We start from the raw sequence: 21,534 nt of genomic DNA on the forward strand, positions 1-21,534 counted from the left end.
TGTCTATAATAAATATTTAACTGTGTTTTGTTCTACATCAGACTGATAAATGTTGATACATTCTTTATGTTATTTACATATCTGTTTACTTTGCTGTGATTTTTTTTTTTCCTTCTGGGATTTGGAGACATGAATAACTGTTTTCCTTAGTTGCTTTAGGCATCTCCCATTAGGCTCTGAAGGTCTGCATGTTTTCTAAGATCCTGGAGTGCTCACTGGGGCTGAGTTTGGAAAAGTACTTGAAGAAGAAGAATCTAAAAGAAGTGAATAGGAAAGGATAGGGGTCAGCATTAGAGCACCTAGACTTAGTGGTGAAGTGAGTCGGAAATAGTTCAGAAAAAGCAAAATGGAAGTCAGCCTTATGATATTATTTTGAATCTCTCCAACATGGTGTTTGAGGTTAAATCAAAGGCCCACTTGCTTAGAGATGGCACTGTTGGGTCTGATGGCATTAAGCAGTCCATATGATTTGGGGGAATGATAAATTAAAAGGTTCACTGCTGTTGCACAAAACCATCATTGTTATTTTAAGCTTAAGTTTCATTTGGGCTGGAAGAATTGTCCATTGCCTGGAAATAACTGCTGTAGCCAGGGCCGGCACCCGTCAGCAGGAATATCTGCCAACTGCTTTCCTTGGGGAGCAGGTCTGTGTCCTGGGGAAAGTACAAATTTTATTTTATTATTTTAGCTGGGCAGAGTCCCTGTTTAAAAGGAGCAGTGGTGGATATGGGAGTGGTTTGTTTTGTTTAGAATGGCGGTTCACAGACTTCAGTGTGCGTACAGATCACCTGGAGAGCTTGTTAAATGCAGGTTCTGGGGCTCCACCCTAGGGATTCTGATTCAGTGAGACTATAGTGGGACTGAGGGATCTGCATTTTTAACTAGGACCTTAAGGGATGCTTGTCAAAATGGTGTGCAGACCACACTTTGAGAAACATTGGTTTGTGAATTTTAAATCAGGATTATCTCATGAAAGAAAAAAGTCTCTTCTGACATCTCACCGAAAATCCATTTACACAGTTAGATTTTTCTAGCTACTTCCCAGCCTAAGTCTGGCAGAACAGTGATCTCAGTACAGCCCTTATCGAGAGATGTCACAACAAACTGCTTCACATTATTGCATTGAAAACAAGTAAGTGTTGAGTTTGGGCATCCCTTTCCTCCTCTTCCTCCTGAATTCAGGGTGTTCCAGGGCTTCAGCATTTGCCTGGCCATTAAAGACTTCAGCTTTAGACACAGGTGTGTCCTGGCCATGGGACATTCTTTCAAGTATGGGGTCTCTTAACAATGGGAGGTGGAAATGTGGAGTGATTTCTTGAAAAGTTCAGAATTTTTGCCCCTGAATTACTTGATGTAGAATTTTCTTTTTTGTCCAAATAACCCAAGGAATACTCTTGTCCCTTTTGTTTCATTGATTAGAGTTTTGTTTAATGGAGAGTTACACAATGGCAAAGTAAATCAGACGCTTGCAAACATTTTAGTGTAGAAAGAGATTTCTACATTGACACTGGAGTATTTGTGATTCAACAGGTTTTGGTGGAAAGAGCCTTGGACTTAGAAACTGAAGCCCCAGGTTTATATGTTTATAAAAGGCAGTCGGCCTTTTATGTCCTTAAGGACTCTTACTCCGGGGAGAACATGCATATCCTATCATATCCTAGGTCCCACATGAGCTTCTCAACTTTGGGCAAGTCATGTTCCCTCTCAGGGCTTCCATTTCTCAGCTGTAAATCAAGGATGATGATAATCTACTGTGTAGGTGATTGTAAGGATAAAAGAAACTAGGTATTCAATGCTTGGTGAATATTGAAACTCAGAAAATAGAATAATTATTTTATTTGAAAACAAAAAACCCCTAGGTTCATATATTGACATTTATCAACTATATGGCAATGGGCAAGTCATGCTGTCATCCTGGACCCAAAGTGGGGAGAACACTGCACACCTAGTTTAGGTGGTAAAAAAGCGTGAATGAACTAATAATACATGTCAGGGCACTTTGTGGAAGAATGCTACCACCCATACCTTATAATTATTTATGAACTTCTCCAAGACATTGAATACTGGATTACAGAGTCTTTGCTCTTTTCTATGTAGTTTTAGCCATAGAGCACTCTTGGGCTCTGAAATTCAAGATGTTCTGTAAGTTTTACGTCATTCATCTTTTTATTTAGTATTGCTCAGAATAGGGAGAGAGGTGTCATAAAAACAATGACTGTGCAAATGAATGGTTTATTCTAAAAATCCAAGGCCTGCAGATTATTTGTAAAAACGTCAGTGTATATTCTCTGGGTGACCAGTGTATCACCAATGTCAGGCCCTCTCCCTCTACCCTGGACTAAAACCAGTGCCCATGAACAAAGAAGACCAGGTCAAGATGAAAGTAACAAGGATGTCTTTAGGTCTGAAATTCTCCATAAAGCAATCTATGCCTTGTAAAAGTACAAAGTCTTACCTTTTAACTCACGTCAACTTACTTCCTAGTACTTTTCTCATCTGTCCAGGGAGAAGGTAAACCTCAGGAAGAACAGGGAATGGTATGATTTTCCTAGTGAAGACATAGCACATGCCTGAAAAGAATTATTTTTTCCTCCATATTTATTTATTTATTTTTAATTGAAATATAATTGACATATAGTTATATTAGTTTCAGGTGTACAACATAATGATTCAATATTTGTATATATTGTGAAATGATCACCACAAGTCTAGTAAATATCTATCACCACACAAAATTACAATTTGTTTTTCTCTGTGATGAGAACTTTTAAGATCTACTCTCTTAGCAAGTTTCAAATATGTAATACAGTATTGTTAACTGTAGTCACCTTGCTGTACATGACATCACCAGGACTTATTTACCTTATAACTGGACGTTTGCATATTTTGACCACCTTTACCCATTTCACCTATCCTGCCCCACACAACCTCCACCTCTGGTGACTACCAATCTGTTTTCTGTATCTATGAGTTCTGTTTTTACTTTTATGCTTTTTTTAGATTCCACATATATGTGAGATCGTTTGGTGTTTGTTTTTCTCTGTCTGACCTATTTCACTTAGTGTGATGCTCTCAAGGTCCATCCATGTTGTTGCAATTGGCAGGATTTCTTTCTTTTTTAGAGCTGCATAACATCCCATTGAATATAAATACTCACATTTTCATTTGCCAGAGGACACTTGGGTTGTTTCAAGAATTCTTAACTTTAATCCTACCTCCCATTCCTTTCTCCCGTGACTATAGACTATGGAACTGAAAAAACGGGGGGAAATTGAAAAGGCCAATATTCAGTCCCCTTAACACTGGCTTGGGACCCTTGGGCACAGAGAGAGAAATTTCTGGCTGGTGCCTTAGTCAAGCCAGCCTGCTGCTGCCTCTCAAATCGATTTTTCCCCATCCCAGCTATCATAGCATCCTTCTGTGATAACCCTCTACTCTTCATCCTAGAGTTTTATGATGGTGGTGCCCCTGATAGCTCTTGGTCTCAAGCTCCTTAAAGGAGAATCCCATGTCTTCTGCATCCTTGTTTCCTCTGGCATCTGGGCCAGTGCATGGGACAGAGGAGAAGCTCAGGTGCAGAACTGGATTTTCTGTCTCTGTGCCTTGGCCCTGTGGTTGTCTCCTGCCAACCCTCCTACACAAACTGCACTCTTCCTCCTGTCTCTGTCCCTCTCTGATTTCAGGGCCTTCAGCATGTGAGGAAAACTTTTGGGGCCTCAGTTTACCATTCAAAAGAAAAACTTGTCTAAGGGGCTTGGTGCACAGTAAATGCTCATCAAATCTCTATTCCTGTCCTTAGTGAATCATTTTCTGGCCACTTGGCTGTTAAGGGGTAGTCCTCCTCTGAACTCTGAGTTACCTGTGTGCGTGCACCACAAACATCACAAATCCTTGACATAATATATGTCACATTAGGGAGACTAAAACAACTTTTATACATTTTCACATATGTGCTATTTCTTTGCAAACTAGTTTGTTTATTAATCTCATACAAATAGAAATGGTAAGAGTGGGGCCCTGCCTCGGTATCCTTGAGTCTGTGACTGGACTCTGTCCTTTAGCTGTCAACACTAGCCATCCCCAAGGGGAACCATCGTTAGACACCCCCACCCCCCGAATCCCATTTATTCCATTCTCTGGGCAGCCTTGGATGTCACAAAAACCCAGATGTTTAATAACATGTGTTTTTGAAGCTGTTGATAATGGAAGACGGGGGGTTCAAGAAATCATGGAATGACAAGACTCTCTCTTCCAGCCCTGGTCTTATTCAGCATCCTGCCTGCAACTCCCCACAACACTTCATTTTTATCTGCCATGGTAAATGTGCTGAGGATACCTGTGAACACACACCTAGGCCAGGAAAAGACAGTATTTGTGTGGTTGTCTTCTCATAAGGTCAAAGGCTCAAAGTATTTTACAGCTCTGTGGGCGTCCAGACTCATTAGAGAAGGAGTGGGCCATGGGGTCTGTGTTGGATATTCAGAGGTGGAGGTTTGATCTGGGGTCTGTGCTTAGTGGGTGTCCAGGATTCTCTCCGTAGAGCCTGAACTGGGGAGGAGGAGCACCGAAGAACCTGAGCACCTGGGAGTCCCGGAACCCTTTGCCTTTCTGAATCTGAGGTTGGATTTCTCCCCTGTGTTAACTAAAGCTGGAAGCAAAGCAAAATGCAAAGACCCTGGTGCCGTTTGCAAACCCCTGGTCACTTCCCTTTACCAAATCCTGCTGTTACTGCCTCCCAGCTTGGGGGTGGGTTTTCCTGCCAAGCATAGGCTGTTGAGGGCAGGTGAGGAAGGGCATTGGGCAGGAGGAGAGCCCAGCGGGTTGTATTTTGGTGCACGCAATGAATAGTGCGAGGCAAGGAGCTCAAGGCCAAAGCCTGACAGGCTGACAGGTCTGGTTGTCATTTGCATGCGCTGCGCTGGGCAAGTGGAAGTGACTGAGAGAGTGACTGATTTGTTTTGCTAAGGCTCCTTTGTGGTCTTCTGGGTGGATTTCCAGCCCCACCTCTTAGCCTCAAAGCCCTTGCTTTGCCTGCTGTTGCTTTTTTATTTGGGGGTAATGAAAATTGGTTATAAGCCTTCCCTTTCATCTGTACATGGCAGGCTGTCAGAGACACGAGCCATTCTGCAGCCTCACTCCTGTCCAAATTGCTAAGTGCTTTTTTCTAGTTGCTTCCCTAATGGGCCGGGATAATGGGAGCGGCATGCTCTCTGCCCACGCCGGAGATGCCAGAGCATTTGTCCAGTGCACATGTGCGGTGGGCGTCAGGCCCCTCTGTCCGTGGCTAGCCAGCCACTCTCAGCTGAGCGCCAGCTCGTGCACCTGCCCCTTCCTTGCCCTTGAAGCCGCCAGGGGCTCAGCACCCCAGAAGGTGGCCCCTGGTTTGGCCATCGCAGCTTGGCCATCCCTGCAGGTGAGGCTCTCCCAAGGGGGATGGGTGATCCAGGCCAGAGGCCCAGACCTGGGGCCACTAATGGACCAGCCAGGCCAGCTTTTTATGGACCCCAGTTTCTGCTTTTCAGAGGGGCGGGCCCCAGAGCTCCCCACAGCCGGCTGTTCCGTGGGCTGGCTGCTCAACTGTGGCTGACCCACAGCTTTATGAGCCTAAGTGCTTATCCAGGAACAGAAGTGAGGAGGTGGTGTGTGATAAGAAAATAATTTGCCAAAACTGCAACAATAAAGAGGGCCTGGTGGGATCTCTTACCGTATGAATAGCCCCGAGCAGCAGCAGATTTCTCTCTGCTTTCACAATTACTTTCTTTTTTATAACAACTAAAAGCTAAATGCCTTGTACAAACCTGGTGACTCTTGCTTCAGCTTCCAACCCAATGTTTCTTTCTCTTTCTGGGAATCTTAACATCCACACAGCCTGAACAGAATGTTCCTTGGCATTGTGGCTTCAGCTGGTCTACTTCTTGGCCCGCTGACAACGGCAGCACGGCTCTCTCTAATGTCGCACAGCCCCGGACCTCTGGGGCTCTGGAACAGGTGCTCCTGTTACTGAGTTCTGGAGACAGGGAGCACCTCATCAGAAACCAGTGCCTTCTAAATCACAGCAGTGGCTCCATTGACAAGGGACATGCGTTTCACTTGAGAACGAACGAGGCAAGCACATTCCTGCCACTTCACACGCTTCCTGTATACGAAAGGCACCTCCAGCTCTTACAGAGTACCCCCATCTTTCTTTTGGGGGTGCTGAGTGTTACCATCAGTCGCATTTGTCAAGCATCCCACGCTAGGTACCTGGGTTGTATCATGTAGAAGGCAGGCCTTCAAGTTGGACAGAACAAGTCCAGATCTTGGCTCTATCAGGAAGTAGCTGTGTGACCTAAAACCCTGTCTCCTCTGTGCGGTGAGGATAGACTAACAACCACCTCACTGCACTATAGGTGCTATTATTAAATTAAATGAGAAAATAAACATAGAGCCCCTGACAGCGTGCTTGGCATCTTATTAGCACTTAATACATGTTAGTTACAATAATTACATTGATTTTTTTTTTTCTGAGCACTATCTGTCTAGTTGGGAATATACATGTGCAACACAGAATGATAGCAAGAGACAGCATGTGTTAAAGGAATCTACTGAGTGATGAAGACAATACAAGCTATGGTAGAGATAGAGGCCATCACTTAGTTATGGTTTCCCAAATTTGTCTCATGAATAGAATCTCCTGGAGCATTTATTAAAGATACCAACTCCAGGACCTTCTCCTAGAGATTATTATTCATTCAGTCGGGGCTGGGCCTTGGCTATGAGGACATTTTTTACAAAGATGATACCTAAAAGAGCACCATCCTGAAGATGTATTATATGAGCCACATGTGTACTTTAAAATTTTCTAGTTGTGATATTGCAAAAAGTAAAACAAAAGAAGTAAATTAATATTATATTTTATTTAACCCCGAATATTCAAAAGGGTATGATTTCAACATGTAATCAATACAAAATATTTTCAGAAGATATTTTGCATTCCCATTTTCAAATTAAGTTTTCAAACTCTGGTGTGTACTTTACACTTACAGCACATCTTAATTTGGCCTCTAAAATTTCATCACAAATACTCGATCTGTATTTAGATTTCATAAAATTTGCAGTTGAAAAAAGTGGATTTGCATACCCAAGTTGTCCCAAATATGCTTAAGAGTTTCCCAATAACTGTATTGGCTTTAAATTAAATTAAAATCAATAATTCAGTTCTTCATTCCCAATAGCCACAGTAGCTGAGAAGCTACATATGGCTGGCTGGTGGCTACCATATTGGACAGCACAGATTTAGACAGTTAATAATTAGTAGTCAAGGTCCTTTCCTCCTTATTATGTCAAGACTTTAGTATAGATCAAGGGAGGATAGCGGTCAGAGAGCAAAGTGTTCAGTAGGAGCAGAAGTTTTATGTCAGGAGCAGTGGAAAGTGACATTAGTAAAAGGAAAAAACCAAAATTTAGGTCGGCATTATCCTAAACCAAGGAGTTCAGAGTTTATTGAATAGTCAGTGGGAGTCAGAGATGGCTTTTGAGCCATACAGTGGTGTGGACAAAGCATGTTTCAAGATGAATTTGACTGGATTTTCCAGAGCAGGTAAGAGAATGGAAATGGGAGGTTTCACTGATACTAATGATAATAGAAAGGGACTTACATGAAAAATCAATACAATTTTTAAAAATTGAGTGTTTCTGGTGGGAGAGGTTGGGAGAAGAGGGAGAATTTCAGGATTTTTTTCAGCTTTTTTTTTTTTTTTAAGTGAATGAATACATATAACATTGCAAATAGGGACATGTGGAAGGAAAGCTGGTTCTGGAGAAAAGATTAGCTCAATTTGAAGATTTGGACTCAGTGTTAGGCTATCCAAATAGGTGACTTCACACTGTAATTATATATTCTCTAATATAGAGTAGAGTAAAGCAGAAGGCTAAGATGTAAACCTTGGAGAATGTGAAGGACACAGATTCAGTCCATAGGAACAAGGAATCTATAGCAGCAGAAAGAGAACCAGAAGTTTAGTGCCATGAAAGTCACAGGAATAAAGAGTTTCCACAGAAGGAAGCTGTCAGCAGTGGGGAATGAGGATAGGGCCAAAGAGAATAAAGACTGAGAATTGGAGTTGAGAATTAGAATACCAATAAAAATATGGAGAGATCAATTTCATTAGAATGATGGGGAGTAGAAGAAATACTGTTAGGAGTTAGGGAGTGAGAAAGTGATCTTAAAATAGAACTGCATTAAGAGCTTGGGGAGTTACTAGGATGTAGTAAATACGGCCTCTGGACTCAAGGGACCACTGGGCACGTTTCACCCAAAGTCACTAATCTGATGGCAGGGATTTTAGGCAGAGACGGAGGCAGGGAGAGGTTATTATCTAAGGAGTAAATGAGCCTTTCAGTCTTTGCTAACTCATACTATTGGCTTTGTCTCTGATGAGGCAATTCTTCCCTTGCATTTCCAGTGGTCCATCACAACCTACCAAAGCCCTCAAGGAGTTTTTGTAATTCTGCTTTCTCTGTTATTAAGTTTACCTTTCTCATTCAGAAAAGTAAATGTGACCCTATACTATTCTTACAATAAGATTCTAAAGTTCCCTTTTATTATATGCATTCATTCATCCATTCTTTCTTTCAACAAATTTTTATAGAGTTCCCATGACATACTCTGTTCCATAAATTCAAGATACAGTGGTGAAAAAGCTTTCTTCTTTTTCAGAGCTGTTACTATAGTGGATGGAAAGCTAATAAGCATACTATATAAGATAGTTTCGTAGGTAATAAGGTCTTGGGGCTGGGGAACTAGTTTAATTCAGATGACAAAGACAGCCTTCTGAAGGAAGTGGTATTTGGTTTTATTCTTGGGTGACAGGAAGGAGTTAACAGTAAAGATCTCGGGTAGGACTGGGGAATGGGAAACAAGTGCAAAGCTTGGCATGCTCAAGGAGCTGAAGGAAAGCTAGTGTAGCTGGAGCATAGTAAGCAAAATGAAAATAGATAGGAAATTTACTTCTGAGAGGTAAGTATGGCCAGGTTATGTTGAAACTGCAAGCCAAGGAGTCTGAACTTTAAGTGCAATAGGAAGCCACTGGAAGGTTTTTAGAAATGAAATGACTTGGTCTATTTATGTTTGTAAAAGATAATACTGGCCACCTAGATTAGTGGAAGGGTTAGTGACAAAAGTAGAAGCCATTGGTGGGTTGTAAGCAGGAGGATGACATGATTGCTTGAATTGCCTAGTGGGGCATGGATTACGGTGGAGCTAGTAGACAAGAATAGAAGCAGGGAGGACATTATATTGCAGTAATCAGGGTAGGAAAGACGATGAGAATTTATACTGGCAAAGGCGCAACAGAGGTGAGGCAAGTGGGCCAATAGGAGATTTACTTTGGAGGAAGAGCCAACAGCACTGGCTGAAGGATTGGATGTCAGAAGTCAATAAGGAGCCTCCAGTGTTTCATTTTAGCAAATTGATTGGATGGTTGTATCTCAGGATACAACCCCATGACTAATGCTCTTATTGTGATCTTTGTACTGCCACTACCAAGAAGGGCTCATTGTTCCCAGAAAATCAACCAGGATCCTTTAAACTGAAGGCATAAGTAGGAAAAAGAGGTTTAAAATGAGCGATAGTCATATAGAGGTTTATTATATTATCTCAATATTTGTGAATATTTGAAAATATCTATAATAAAAAGGTTTTTTACAAAATAGAATGACAAAGTCTTCCTTTCAGCCAATAAATACCAATTAGAGAAATGAGTTTTTTCCTGATTTTTGTAATAAAAACCCACTGAGTAGATGGCTTGAAGTACTAGATGAAAAAGTCCCTCCTTGGCCCACTGAGGTACTTTCAAGGGCAAACTGCTGCTGTGGTTTAACACGTTCACACGCTGCACCCCAGCTCATGTCTGGAAGAGAGAAAATTAATAGCAGGGGAATTAAATGGCTACCAATTTGTGAGTACCCTGTCCTAATACGTTTATTGATTTGAGGTTCCTGTTTAGTGCTTGAGCTGTCTCTATCCATCAAAGTTTCCACATAATGGCATAGATCATCTTGGAGAGGGGAGGGTAGCTGGACTGCCAGGACTGGAGTTGGAAATGTGGAGACTGTAGGTTCAAATCCACATTCCATGCCGATCCACCTGGAACCCGGAGTAGCAGTCTGTCTGGTGCTTTAGTGTCCCTGAAAAAAATAATATTGATCACTAATTGCCTCATCTTTTACACAAAAGATGGATTTTAAGTCACAAAATCAAGGGACAAAATGACACCCACTGCTAGCATTTAAAAAAAGACCACATACACAATAAAATGTTCTTCCTGATTTTCAGATTGCTTTGTAGCTGAAGGGGGATGTTAGGATGGGTGGATGAGGGCTGAGAGAATATACTGTCTCCTGAAAGACATTAACAATTCCTCAGGTGGGTCCAGAATGCTGTGTGCATTAGTATGAACAAGGAAATTTCCCAAGTCTTTCTTCTAATAAAACTGTTTGCTCTTGTGAAAGGTCTTGACGGTGAGGAGATTCAGAAAATTATAACACTAAGAGGTAATTAGTGGAGAGATATCTCTAAATGAAAGATAGTGATTAAAAATGCAATGTAAAATATTAACACCATTTTTGAGAGGTTGAGGTTGTGATTAAAACACTCCATCTAAGATGTGGGTGAGCAGTGGAGAGTTATCACTGTCAGCTGCAAAACTGTTTAATTTTGGTTTACTTCTAGTACACTAGACACACCTCATGAAGTTATGCGAAATTACGGCCATATCCTTCGTACCAAATTGGCCCGGTACATTAGGCCTTGATAATTGAACCAGGTACATCTATCCTTGGTGAACAAAGCTTGTTTGGGGTAAAGTATTTGGCAATACCTATTAAGAATCTTAAAAAATGTTTTAATACTGGATCATTCTTTGATTCAAGTATTTAGAGAGACACAGATGGAGATTTAAACATAAGGATAGTTAATGGAATATCGTTTATGGAAAAAGAACTGGCAAATTTTTTTTTTAGATTTCTAATAGTGGATGACTTGTTGAACAAGTTATGGTTTGTACACACAATGGAATAGTACACAGTCATTAAAAATGTACATTGAGTACAATTAATGACGTGGGAAATTGTTCCTGTTATAGTTTTTTTTAACATCTTTATTGGAGTATAATGGCTTTACAATGGTGTGTTAGTTTCTGCTGTATCACAAAGTGAATCAGCTATACATATATCCTCATATCCCCTCCCTCTTGTGTCTCCCTCCCCCCCTCCTTATCCCACCCCTCTAGGTGGTCACAAAGCATGGAGCTGATCTCCCTGTGCTATGCAGCTGCCTCCCACTAGCTACCTATTTTACATTTGGTAGTGTATATGTGTCCATGCTACTCCTTAAGGCACTTCGTCCCAGCTTACCCTTCCCTTTCCCCGTGTCCTCAAGTCCATTCTCTACGTCTGCATCTTTATTCCTGTCCTGTCCCTAGGTTCTTCAGAACTTTTATTTTTTTTTTTAGATTCCATATATATGTGTTAGCATACAGTATTTGTTTCTCTCTTTCTGACTTACTTCACTCTGTGTGACAGACTCTAGGTCCATCCACCACACTACAAATAACTCAATTTCGTTTCTTTTTATGGCTAATATTCCATTGTATATATGTGCCACATCTTTATCCATTCATCTGTCGATGGACACTTATGTTGCTTCCATGTCCTGGCTATTGTAAATAGTGCTGCAATGAACATAGTGGTACATGACTCTTTTTGAATTATGGTTTTCTCCAGTTATATGCCCAGTAATGGGATTGCTGGGTCGTATGGTAGTTCTATTTTTAGTTTTTTAAGGAACCTGCATGCTGTTCTCCATAGTGGCTGTATCAATTTGCATTGCCACCAACAGTGCAAAAGGGTTCCCTTTTCTCCACACCCTCTCCAGCATTTATACTTTGTAAACTTTTTGATGATGGCCATTCTGACCAGTGTGAGGTGATACCTCATTGTAGTTTTGATTTGCATTTCTCTAATGATTGGTGATGTTGAGCATCCTTTCATGTGCTTGTTGACAGTCTGTATATCTTCTTCGGAGAAATGTCTATTTAGGTCTTCTGCCCATTTTTGGATTGGGTTGTTTTTTTGATATTGAGCTGCATGAGCTGCTTGTATATTTTGGATTTTAATCCTTTGTCAGTTTCTTTGTTTGCAAATATTCTCTCCCATTCTGAGGGTTGTCTTTTCGTCTTGTTTATGGTTTCTTTTGCTGTGCAAGAGCTTTTAAGTTTCATCAGGTCCCATTTGTTTATTTTTGTTTTTATTTCCCTTTCTCTAGGAGGTGGGTCAAAAAGGATCTTGCTGTGATTTTTGTCATAGAGTGTTCTGCTTGTGTTTTCCTCTAAGAGTTTTATAGTGTCTGGCATTACACTTAGGTCTTTAATCCATTTTGAATTTATCTTTCTGTATGGTGTTAGGGAGTGTTCTAATTTCATTCTTTTACATGTAGCTGTCCAGTTTTCCCAGCACCACTTACTGAAGAGACTGTCTTTTCTCCATTGTATATTCTTGCCTCCTTTGTCATAGATTAGTTGACCATAGGTGCATGGGTTTATGTCTGGGCTTTCTATCTTGTTCCACTGATCTGTATTTCTGTTTTTGTGCCAGTATGATATTGTCTTGATTACTGTAGCTTTGTAGTATAGTCTGAAGTCAGGGAGTCTGATTCCTCCAGCTCCGTTTCTTTGCCTCAAGATTGCATTGGATATTCGGGGTCTTTTGTATCTCCATACAAATTTTAAGATTTTTTATTCTACTTCTGTAAAAAATGCCATTGGTAATTTGATAGGGATTGCATTGAATCTGTAGATTGCTTTGGGTGATATAGTCATTTTCACAATATTGATTCTTCCAATCCAAGAACATGGTATGTGTCTCCATCTGGTTATATCATCTTTAATTTCTTTCATCCATGTCTTATAGTTTGCTGAGTACAGGTCTTTTGTCTCCTTAGGTAGGTTTATTCCTAGGTATTTTATTCTTTTTGTTGCAATCATAAATGGGAGTGTTTCCTTAATTTCTCTTTCAGATTTTTCATCATTAGTGTATAGGAATGCAAGAGATTTCTGTGCATTAATTTTATATCCTCCTACTCTACCAAATGCATTGATTAGCTCTAGTAGCTTTCTGGTAGCATCTTTAGGATTCTCTATGTATAGTCTCCTGTCATCTGCAAACAGTGACAGCTTTACTTCTTCTTTTCCTATTTGGATTCCATTTATTTCTTTTTCTTCTCTGATTGCCATGGCTAAAGCTTCCAAAACTATGTTGAATAATAGTGGTGAGAGTGAGCAATCTTGTCTTGTTCCTGATCTTAGTGAAAATGGTTTCAGTTTTTCTCCATTAAGAACGATGTTGGGTGTGGTTTTGTCATATATGGCCTTTATTATGTTGAGGTAAATTCCCTCTATGCCTATTTCTGGAGGGTTTTTATCATAAATGGGTGTTGAATTTTGTCAAAAGCTTTTTCTGCATCTGTTGAGATGATCATATGGTTTTTCCCCTTCAGTTTGTTAATATGGTTTATCACATTGATTACTTTGCATATATTGAAGAATCCTTGCATTCCTGGGATAACCCCCACCTGATCATGGTGTATGATCCTTTTAATGTGCTGTTGGATTCTGTTTGCTACTATTTTGTTGAGGATTTTGGCATCTATGTTCATCAGTGATATTGGCCTGTAGTTTTCTTTTTTTGTGCCATCTTTGTTTGGTTTTCGTATCAGGGTGATTGTGGCCTCATAGAATGAGTTTGGGAGTGTTCCTCCCTCTGGTGTATTTTGGAAGAGTTTGAGAAGGATAGGTGTTAGCTCTTTAAATGTTTGATAGAATTCACCTGTGAAGCCGTCTGGTCCTGGGCTTCTGTTTGTTGGAAGATTTTTAATCACAGTCTCAATTTCAGTGCTTATGATTGGTCTGTTTATATTTTCTATTTCTTTCTGATTCACTCTTGGAAGCTTGTGCTTTTCTAAGAATTTGTCCATTTCTTCCAGGTTGTCCATTTTATTGGCATACAGTTGCTTCTCATAATCCCTCTTGATCCTTTGTATTTATGCAGTGTCGGTTGTTACTTCTCCTTTTTCATTTCTAATTCTATTGATTTGAGTCTTCTCTCTTTTTTCTTGATGAGTCTGGCTAATGGTTTATCAATTTTGTTTACCTTCTCAAAGAAACAGCTTTTCATTTTATTGATCAGTGCTATTGTTTCCTTCATTTCTTTTTCATTTATTTCTGATCTTTATGATTTCTTTCCTTCTGCTAACTTTGGGGGTTTTTTTGTTCTTCTTTCTTTAATTGCTTTAGGTGTAAGGTTAGATTGTTTATTTGAGATGTTTCTTGTTTCTTGAGGTGGGATTGTGTTGCTCTAAACTTCCCTCTACAACTGCTTTTGCTGGATCCTATTGGTTTTGGGTCATTGTGTTTTCATTGTCATTTGTTTCAAGGTATTTTTTGATTTCCTCTTTGATTTCTTCAGTGATCTCTTGGTTATTTAGTAGTGTATTGTTTAGCCTCCATGTGTTTGTATTTTTTAGAGTTTTTTTCCTGTAATTGATATGTAGTCTCATAGTATTGTGGTCAGAAAAGGTACTTGATATGATTTCAGTTTTCTTAAATTTACCAAGGCTTGATTTGTGACCCAAGATATGATCTATCCTGGAGAATGTTCCATGAGCACTTGAGAAGAAAGTGTATTCTGTTGTTTTTGGATGGAATGTCATATAAATATGTTAAGTCCATCTTGTTTAATGTGTCATTTAAATCTTGTGCTTCCTTATTTATTTTCACTTTGGCTGATCTGTCCATTGATGAAAGTGGGGTGTAAAATTCCCCTACTATGACCATGTTATTGTCGATTTCCCCTTTTATGGCTGTTAGCATTTGCCTTATGTATTGAGGTGCTCCTATGTTGGGAGCATAAATATTTACAATTGTTATATCTTCTTGGATTGATCCCTTGATCATTATGTAAGGTCCTTCTTTGTCTCTTGTAATAGTCTTTATTTTAAAGTCTATTCTGTCTGATACGAGAATTGCTACTCCAGCTTTCTTTTGATTTCCATTTGCATGGAATATCTTTTTCCATCTTCTAAATTTCAGTCCGTATGTGTCCCCCAGTCTGACGTTGGTCTCTTGTAGACAGCATATATACAGTCTTGTTTTTGTATCCATTCAGCCAGTCTGTGTCTTTTGGTTGGAGCATTTAATCCATTTACATTTAAGGTAATTATCGATATGTATGTTCCTATTACCATTTTATTAATTGTTTGAGGTTTGTTATTTTAGGTCTTTTCATTCTCTTGTGTTTCTTGCTTAGAAAAGTTCCTTTAACATTTGTATTAAAGCTGGTTTTGTGGTGCTGAATTCTCTTAGTTCTGTTTGTCTGTAAAGGTTTTAATTTCTCCACTGAATCTGAATGAGATCCTTGCTGGATAGAGTAATCTTGGTTGTAGGTTTTTCTCTTTTATCACTTTAAATATGTCCTGCCACACCCTTCTGGCTTGCAGAGTTTCTGCTGAAAGATCAGCTGTTAACCTTATAGGGATTCTCTTGTATGTTATTTGTTGCTTTTCTCTTGCTGCTTTTAATATTTTTTCTTTTTGTTTAATTTTTGATAGTTTGATTAATATGTGTCTCTGCATGTTTCTCCCTGGATTTATCCTGTATGGAACTCTCTGTGCTTCCTGGACTTGACTATTTCCTTTCCCATATTAGGAAAGTTTTCAACTATAATCTCTTCAAATATTTTCTCAGTCCCTTTCTTTTTCTCTTCTTCTTCTGGGATCCCTATAACTCTAATGTTGGTGTGTTTAATGTTAGCCCAGAGGTCTCTGAGACTGTCCTCAATTCTTTTCATTCTTATTTCTTTATTCTGCTCTGCAGTAGTTATTTCCACTCTTTTATCTTTCGGGTCACTTATCTGTTCTTCTGCCTCACTTATTCTGCTATTGATTCCTTCTAGAGAATTTTTAACTTCATTTATTGTGTTGTTCATCATTGTTTGCACTTTAGTTCTTCTAGGTTCTTGTTAAATGTTTCTTGTATTTTCTCCATTCTCTTTCCAAGATTTTAGATATCTTTACTGTCATTACTCTGAATTCTTTTTCAGGTAGACTGCCTATTTCCTTTTCATTTGTTTGGTCTGGTGAGTTTTTACCTTGCTCCTTCATCTGCTGTGTGTTTCTTTGTCTTCTCATTTTGCTTAACTTACTGTGTTTCGGTCTCCTTTTCCCAGGCTGCAGGTTTGTATCTCCTGTTGTTTTTGGTATATGCCCCCAGGGGGTAAGGTTGGTTCAGTGGGTTGTGTAGGCTTCCTGGTAAAGGGGACTGGTGCCTGTGTTCTGGTGGATGAGGTTAGATCTTGTCTTTCTGTTGGGCAGGACACGTCCGATGGTGTGTTTTGGTGTGTCTGTGAACTTATTTTGATTTTTAGGCAGCCTCTCTGCTAATGGGAGGGGTTGTTTTCCTTCTTGCTAGTTGTTTGGCATGGGGTGTCCAGCACTGGTGCTTGCTGGTCATTGAGTGGAGCTGGGTCTTAGCACTGAGATGGAGGACTCTGGGAGAGCTCTCGCTGATTGATATTATGAGGGGCCGTGGGGGTCTCTTGTGGACCAATGTCCTGAACTTGGCTATCCCACCTCAGAGGCTCAGGCATGACACCTGGCCAGAGTACCAAAACCCTGTCAGCCACACGACTCAGAAGAAAAAGGCGAAGAAGAAAAAGAAAGAAAGACAAATAAAATAAAATAATTAAAATACAAAATTAGAAAATAATATTAAAATAAAAAAGTAATTTTTTAAAAAAGGGCACAACCAAACCAATAAACAAATCCACCAGTGATAACTAGTGCTAAAAACTATACTAAAAAAAATGGTCAGACAGAACCGTAGGACAAATGGTAAAAGCAAACCTATACAGAGAGATTCACACAAAGAAGCATGCACATACACACTCACAAAAAGAGATAAAGGAAATATATATATATATATACATATATAAAAGGAAGAGAGCAACCAAATCAATATGTAACTCTACCAATGATAATAAGCTCTAAATACTAAACTAAGATAAACCTAAAACTATAAACAAATTAGATGCAGAAAGCAAACCCCAAATCTGCAGTTGCTCCCAAAGTCCACCACCTCAGTTTTGGGATGATTTGTTGTCTATTCATGTATTCCACAGATGCAGGGTACATCAAGTTGATTGTGGAGATTTAATCCACTGCTCCTGGGGCTGCACGGAGAGATTTCTCTTTCTCTCCGTTGCTTGGACAGCTCCTGGGGGTTCAGCTTTGGATTTGGCCCGCCTCTGCATGTAGATCGCCCTCTGGTGTCTGTTCTTCACCCAGACAGTATGGGGTTAAAGGAGTGGCTGATTCGGGGGCTCTGGCCCACTCAGGCCAGGGGGAGGGAGGGGTATGAAATGCGGGGTGAGCCTGTGGTGGCAGAGGCCAGCGTGACGTTGCAGCAGCCTGAGGCACGTCGCATGTTCTCCCAGGGAAGTTGTCCCTGGATCACGGGACCCTGCCAGTGGCGGGCTGCACAGGCTCCCAGGAGGGGAGGTGTGAATAGTGACCTGTGCTTGCACACAGGCTTCTTGGTGGCCGCAGCAGCAGCCTTAGCATTTCGTGCCTGTCTCTGGTGTTTGCGCTGACAGCTATAGCTCGCACCCGTCTCTGGAGCTTGTTTAGGCAGTGCTCTGAATCCCCTCTCCTCGTGCACCCTGAAACAGTGGTCTCTTGACTCTTAGGCAGTTCCAAACATTTTCCCAGAGTCCCTCCTGGCTAGCTCTGGCGCACTAGCCCCCTTCAGGCTGTGTTCACACAGCCAACACCAGTCCTCTCCCTGGGATCTGACCTCCGAAGCTGGAGCCTCAGCTCCCAGCCCCCACCCGCCCCGGTGGGTGAGCAGACAAGCCTCTCAGGCTGGTGAGTACTGGTCGGCACCGATCCTCTGAGGGAATCTCTCCGCTTTGCCCTCTACACCCCTGTTGCTGTGCTCTCCTCCGTGGTTCTGAAGCTTCCCCCCCACCACCCCTGTCTCCACCAGTGAAGGGGCTTCTAGTGTGTGGAAACCTTTCCTTCTTCACAGCTCCCTCCAAGAGGTGCAGGTCTCATCCCTATTCTTTCTTTCTTTCTTTATTTTTTTGCGGTACGTGGGCCTCTCACTGTTGTGCTCCCATTGCGGAGCACAGGCTCCGGACGCGCAGGCTCAGCGGCCATGGCTCACGAGCCCAGCCGCTCCGCAACATGTGGGATCTTCCCGGACCGGGGCACGAACCTGTGTCCCCTGAATTAGCAGGCAGACTCTCAACCACTGCGCCACCAGGGAAGCCCCCGTCCCTATTCTTTTATCTGTGTTTTATCTTTTCTCTTTTGCCCTACCCAGGTACGTGGGGAGTTTCTTGCCTTTGGGGAAGTCTGAGGTCTTCTGCCAGCATTCAGTAGGTGTTCTGTAGGAGTTGTTCCACATTTAGATGTATTTTTGATGTATTTGTGGGGAGAAAGGTGATCTCCATGTCTTACTCCTCTGCCATCTTGAAGGTCCTCTAAAATTATAGTATTAAGTAATAAAAAAAAGTTCTGAAATTGTGCATACATATAAATATATTGCTCAAATATGTAAAATGTGATATGTTTATAATACATATATATAGATAATATGCCTATGTCTATAATTTATATAATATATGTATATTTTATATATATTCACAGAATACATGTGTGTTTATATACACATATATACATGTGTGTTTCTGTATCTCTCTCTCTCTCTCCATATATATATGTGTGTGTGTATATATATATATATATATACACATATATATATATCTACAGGAAAAAAATTTGAAGGAAATATACCAAAGAGGTCTTGTGGTATATGGATGGTGAAATTATAGGTGGATTTTTCTTCATGTTCCAAATTTTTAAAAATGAGCATGTTTATTTTTACAATAAAATTATGATTAACTTTTAAGTCACTACTGACACCACCATAAAAAACAATATTATAAAGTAAAACTTTGGATGCAACTACCCCAGACTTGCACCTTTGTCATGTGAGCAATTGTCTATGTAGCTATATGTGTTTCTTTTTAATGTCAGAATTTTGCAAGACAGATTGGTGCCTCATCTCTGCAAAGCTAGTTCCACTTGCTCGAGGAGAATATTCCTTGTTTATGCTGCAGGCAAAACAACTAGTGTTTTTTTTTTTTTTTTAAACCTCAGGTCTATTGTGAAAATGAGCCATCTGTGGCAGCTGTGGTGTTTTTCCCAACCTAATAGCACCTTTCATACTGAACTCTTGGGCTTTTCCAGGCGCTACTGACAGCTGCGGAATGATTATGTACATTTTTTATATAAATTGGTATAAGGTGGCATACTGAGAAATCTTGCATATGCATGTAGTGTGGGGAATGAAAAATGACAATAAAGTAAACCTTGTGGTTTGGTTTGTAGAGTCCACATGGAAGACAGTCTAGCTGAGTAATGCTTGGTTGTGGTAACATGGCCTCATGACATAACTTCATCACTTCAGAAGTGGGAGGAAAGTCTTCCCCATCAATATTTTCTGGAAACGTGTTAGAGTGTGGGGCACTTAGTAGGTACATTTATTTTGATAAATGAAAGAATGTTCAGTTTAGGTAATTTTGTCCTTCAGGTGATTGGGGTTGCACCTTTCCACCTACCCACTTGCTTTGGTGAGGAGCAATGAAGAAGCGCCTGATCAAGAGAAGGAGGCAGGGCACACAGCATCCTTAAAATCTGGGGAAAGGCACAAGGTGACACCCTAGATATTATGAGCAACCCAAGGAGTTCCTCCCATCTATGAAAGCAAACTTTTGCCATCATTGGTGTTATTTTATTAATATCACATCCTCATGGTTTCTCTGATTAGACGTGATTCTTCTAAAAGTTATGAGGGAAGATTTGCCACAGGCTTCTAAATATAGCAGGAAAGAAACATAGAGCAAATTTTGAGGTAAAGCAGGTTCTAGGCAGTCCTCCATGAACAGCCCAGGAGTTCCCCTGGTAGAGTCATTTTCCTGATGCTATATTTACTGCTCCCTTGCATCCTTCGAGTTTTGAATTTTGGCAGCCTTCCATTTGATGGAAGAAAGCTGGAAGTAACTCTTGCTCATTTTCCTTAGCTTTTCAGTGTCACTCTGTATATCACCTAGCAGTTGAAATCATGGATCATATGGATACCCCCAACCTCCACCTCTGGGACAGCTGGAGAAATACATAAGGTGGCCTAAAGCTTAAACCCAGGGTTCCTCAGCTAGCTCAGCACTTCCACTTAATAGTGAAATATATCTTTGACAGTCCACAAAAGTGTCCCTTCTGGGCCTTCTTTGTCTAAACTTAATATTTCCTGTATTAAGTCTTATAACAATCATCACAAGGAAGGTTGAATGCTAAAGAATTCAGAATCAATTAAGACTCCACCAGGAAATCAAAACCTTCTGTTAAGCTGTAAAATGCTGTGGGATGAATTGGTGTCACCTGATAATATTGCATCAGCGATGTATTGTAAAGCCTGATACTCAAGGCCGAGTGTCTCTACAAAAGCTACAATCCCCTCACCACATGAAGTTTATCAGTGCTGGAAGAATAGAATAATGAGTGATTATACAGCACCTTAAATGATGGTTCTTTTTCACTAATTTTGATAGAAAAGATTCTTCATTCTTGTGCCCACTTTCACTGCTCTTTAGAAAAAGATTTTGCAGCAACAATAAGAAGGCAGGGCTATTGCGTGGTCAGTCATGAGTGTCTAATAGTGGAGTTCTTTTCTTTTTTAAGTGTAATTCCAAGATGAGTCGCTACAGATTAAAGTAACTACAGGATCTCAGACAGTGAAGACGAGGGGAGCTCACAGTGGCTAAACACAAGGTCAAAGACTTGATGGGCACTCACAATACCTAGGTCCCAGGTAACAAGAAAACATTTACCTTTAAATCAATAGGTGAGCAGAGCGAAGAAATTTTCACAGAAAAATAAAAATTTGCCATCAGAGTTCCTAATAATCCATAAAAGTTATGCTAAAATGACAGACCAGTTTACATGTATTTATACCAGTTATACCAGTTTACATGTATTTAGCTCCCCATCTAGAAAGTTCCAGAAGACCAAATTGAGAGGCAGTGATGAAGCAGGGAACACAATTCTTAGTATTCCCAGATTTAGGAATTCTGATACACGAGCAGATAACATCATGGGAAAATAAAATGTACTTTTATTTCAAAAAGGATAGGCAACACTTCTTCCTTCAACAATTGTTAATCGTTGCTTTTGTGTTATTTTACGTGAGGTTTAGAGATAGGACTTCCAGGTCCCTTTCACATACCAGACTGAAGAATATGAGACATGTATTAACAGCTTAGAGGCTGTGATTGCTAAATGCTCCTCCACGTTCCCTGTGCTGAGGCCATTGTTAACCTGGCTTCACTATTTGGAGTGAGGTGGAGGGGGTGATTTCCTTTTAATGGACCAGCCCTCGTTTT

This window comes from Kogia breviceps, chromosome 15 (genome assembly GCF_026419965.1).
Source record: "Kogia breviceps isolate mKogBre1 chromosome 15, mKogBre1 haplotype 1, whole genome shotgun sequence".
Lineage (NCBI taxonomy): Eukaryota > Metazoa > Chordata > Mammalia > Artiodactyla > Physeteridae > Kogia > Kogia breviceps.